Below are 4,316 nucleotides of genomic sequence, written 5' to 3'. Positions count from 1 at the left end.
AGAAAGAAAGAAAGAAAGGGGGAAAAAAAAAAGAAAAAAAATAAGAGGCCTGGGGATGTAGCTTTGCTATAGAATGTCCATGGGTTCAATCCCCAGTACCCAAACCAACAACAAAAAGAATTCTGTAATCATCATAGAATATGATACCACACATAAAAAATACTGCATCCATGATAATGAAATTACACACAGCTATCAAAAATGATTTAAAACATTTTTAATAATATGAGAAAATTCTCAAAATAAAATGGATAAAATACATTAGAAAACCAAATAATTTACACCATATGAACTATGCAACAGAGGAAAAAGACTAGCTCAAAATGTTAACAGGAATGAGTCACATAGTTTCTTCTTTTTATTTTTTTCTTAGTTTCTGAATCCAGTTATGTTTATAATGGCCCTATATTATTTTTATAAGCAGTGAAAAATAAATATTAAAAAATGTTAAGCAACACTGAAAAAAAAAAAACAGATCCAAGTAAATAAAAGCTGTCAGAAATGAGATTGAAATTCACGAGTGTGAAGCAGAGGAAGATTGAGGCAGTTCTAGGCTGACAGGTGGAGAATTCCAAGAACAGAAGAGGCTCTCTTGAGTAAGAGCGCCCCTTTTGATTTAGAGAGGATGGTGACTGGAGCCTGTACAATTTATTTTCCTAGCGTTGACATCAGGTAGTCTCGGATTGTGCTGAAACCCCTCCCACCCAATGCAGTGCCTGAGTTGCCAGAGTCAGCCATGTCTCCCTGACGGAGCTTTAATAGTGGAGAACTCCTACATTCTAGCCAGGCAGGCTCATCTCAATCATGTCAGCACATACAGAAAAATCAAGTTACTCACAGCTAAATAAAAAAGTAGCAGGATGGAAGCAGTGGTGCTGGCAAGAAGCCCAAGCATCGGCTTCCAAAGCGTAAATACTTATGCTGCCCGGGGTACCTTCTTACCAGGGACATGACTGTGAGCAGCCTGAAGAGAGGACAGAAGTCCAGAGACAGGAGAGTCACAGGTTCAAAGCCAGCTGCAGCATAGTAAGGCCCTCTTTCAAAATAAAAAGGGCTGGAGGTGTAGCTTAGAGGTAGAGTAATAGAACACTTCCAGGTTCAATCCCCACTGCTAAAAAAAAAATAATAATAATAATAATACAGACAACTTTGCTGGAAGAAAATAAGACAAGAGGGCAATGTCCCATCTTGTCACCAATCTCTTGCAGACTCAGTGTACCATATTTAAGACATCTCTCAAGGAGAAAGCTTGCCCTCTTCCACCCTCTTTTGCTTCTTCCTTACTACTGTTAACCATACCTCCGTTGTCCACTTCTCAGTGCTTAAGCATGCTGCCCCCATCATCTTCCACATGCAACTGGTCAGTGAATCTTGAAGAAACTAGCTATGTGATAGTTCTCGAATCCATTTTCTCATTTCTGTTTAACTGTCACTACCATAGTTTAGAATCCAAATGTGTAAATCTCTTTTACATAGACTCCCGAAACTACCCTTTAAATATCTATTTGATATACTTGGTTGGTCAAAATGTCATTCATGATTTTCTAAAATATACTTCTTGCTCTTCCTCTTGGCCAAAGCAGCATTTGGGTGTGACATTTGCCACATCCTATTTGTGTAATTGCTTCAGTTCCCACTACCCTGAAAGCTCCTTGAGCCAAGTGATATATTGGATTTATCTTTCAGAAATGTCACTGTGTTACATGCATATTTTAAAGTTATGAAAATGCTGTTCCACCTCATAGTTGGCTCTGGGTATGTAATTATTAACTTAGCTTCCCCCTCCTCCTCCCCTACTGCCATGAAGTTCCTTTCAAAAGCAAGTCTTAGGTAAGAGAAATGGAACTAATGTGTCCTCTCTGGACCATAAAATCTACCCCCTGAGCACCTCTTTCTTCTCCCCTACTCACCAGTGAGTGATGGAAATACATTAATGCCCAGTGTGTCCAAAAGACACTGAGCTTATCATCCTTCTCCTCCCCTTTTTTTGTGTGCTGAGGGTTGAACCCAGGAGCATTCTCCTTCTGAGCTATACCCCCAGCTCAAGTTTGCTTCTTATTTTGAAACGGGGTCTCACTAAGTTGCAGAGGGCCTAAGCTGCTGAGGCTGGTCACCAACCTGAGATCCTCCTTGTCTCATCCTCCCAAGTACTGGGATTACAAGTGTGGGCCACCACACCTGGCTTCTCACCTTTTTCTTAGTATTGGAGATTGAAACCAGGGGACATTCTCCCTTTGAGCTATACCCCCAACCCCTTTTATTTTGAAAAAGGGTCTTGCTAACTTCCCTCGTGTCTCGCTAAATTGCTTAGGCTGTCCTCAAACCTGCGACCCTCCTGTCTCAGCCTCCCAAGTACTGGGATTGTAGTATTCAGATCATCTTCTTTTTTTACAATTACTTGTTTGCTGATAGGTATCAGCACTTCCACCTGTGTCAGAAAAAACTGATGCCCAGAAAGTGTTTTCTACTAGACATAAGTAGATGCAGCGCCTGTGTTTCCATACACATAGTCCTCGACTGTGTCTAACCGTGTTCTGCTTACTCTCCTGGAAGCTATTTACTGTTATTAGGAATTTCTAGTTCTGAAGCTGTCTCTCATTCTACCACTGCCAGTGCCCCGCCATGCACTATAGAGTTGAATCTCCCTGTCCTGGCTCCAGCCAGGGTTGGGGCTGACTGATTCCCAAGGGGAAATCTTACTGATGATACCATGTTCCATACATCCTGTTCTTTCTCCTGATGCAGCTGAGTTACATGTAGAATTTCCCCAGTGTGCATTTCAAACATATAATAGAAAGTCAGAGTTTCCTGTAGGTGTGTTAGAGTTAACAGAGAAAGAGTCTGGGTGTGGGAGGCACTCCTCCTTCGGTGGGGGTCGTGGGGTCGTGGGGCGGGGCTTCATGGAGACTGCTGGCCCTGAGAGCTGCGGAGGAGGAGTCGCGACCCCTGGTGAGGGAGCACTTCCCAGTGGCGAGGTTCATCATGGAGGCCTGTGTCAAGCCAGGGATGCAGTCCATTCCCATTGCCACCGCTTGCATCATAAGTTTACCATAAGTTTTCCTGCAAGCTCAACCTGGATGCCTACGACCCATACCCGGTTGCCATGTCTTCCATTTATGTGGCCAGCAAAGTGGAGGAGCAACAACTGCGTACTTGGAATATCATCAGTGTCCGACAGGTACTTTAACCCGGCCAGTGAGCCCTTGGAGCTGGACTTCTGCTTCAGGGAGCTCTGAGATAGCGTCGTGCAGTTTGAGCTCCTGGTGCGGAGAGTTCTGCGCCTCCAGGGCTCCTTCCAGCTTCCACACCAGTACCTGATCCACTACCTGATCTCCCTCAAGAGCTGGCTGAATCGTTACAGCTGGCAGCGGACCCCTACCTCCACCATGGCCTGGGCCTTGCTACGTGACAGCTACTGTGGGAGCTGTTTCTCGGGTTCCAGGCTCAGCACCTCGCTGTGGTGGTGCCCTACACGGCCCCGCGTGTGGATGGATTCGAGGTAGCTGCCGAGGCTGAGGCTGAGAGTGGCAGACTGATACCATGGACACAGAGATCCCCAAGGGTCCTGGCCCAGGGTCAGCCGAAAGAGAAGCCCAGGATGGTTGGCAGCCTGGGGACGGTGCCACCACGTGGCTGTGATGACCGGTCCCAAGAGAACCAACTGGGAGGACTGCTGTGCTCCTGGAGGCTGGTGAAGGCATTGACATGCTGCCGCTTTGACTGTCCCCTGCAGCCGCGGTCCACACCATACTGGGAGAAGCGCCTCCAGCGGGCAGGCCAGGAGCGCACGGCGTGCTTCTGCCCCAGCACCCAGCGGCTGGAGTCCTTATGGAGGACGCAATGGAGGCGTGATGTCACTGACAGGAAAGTCGGAGGACAGATGGGACTGCGCCCTTAGAGGTTTTTTATTTTTATTTTATTTTTATTTTTTAATTAATTTTTATTGGTGCATTGTAATCATACATCACATTGGAATACAAGACTTGAGAGGATATACAAGCACACATCATCCAATTAGCCCTCATCCATTCCCCATCCCATTCCCTCCCCCTCGCTCGATCCCATGCTTGTTTGGTGATTAACTTTGATACATATGTTTATGTACCTCCTGCTTTTTAAAGAGGCTCCATCCTCCCCTATTCCATACCCTTTGATTGGTCACCTTAATTACTTCACTATAGGGCCCTTTCTATAGCTCTACCACTTCCTGTTGCCCCTTTCCTCCTAGTTATTGCTGATTAGGGGAAGCATCTGGTTTTAATTTTCTGCAATATTTCTCTGTGCATGCCGTGTTGCAAATACCGATCCCACTCTTG

General features: G+C 45.6%; 1 pseudogene across 1 annotated transcript; it reads left to right on the top strand.

The window, feature by feature from the left end:
* Positions 1-860: 860 nt before the first annotated feature.
* LOC308259119 (cyclin-Q-like) lies at positions 861-3,852 on the top strand (annotated as a pseudogene). Its single transcript has 3 exons — positions 861-908; positions 2,833-3,601; positions 3,734-3,852. The product of its transcript is annotated as a cyclin-Q-like (transcript).
* Positions 3,853-4,316: the final 464 nt, after the last annotated feature.

Source organism: Muscardinus avellanarius (assembly GCF_963383645.1).
Source record: "Muscardinus avellanarius genome assembly, chromosome: 1".
NCBI classification, from domain to species: Eukaryota; Metazoa; Chordata; class Mammalia; order Rodentia; family Gliridae; genus Muscardinus; species Muscardinus avellanarius.
This window is presented reverse-complemented; position numbering and strand designations above follow the sequence as displayed.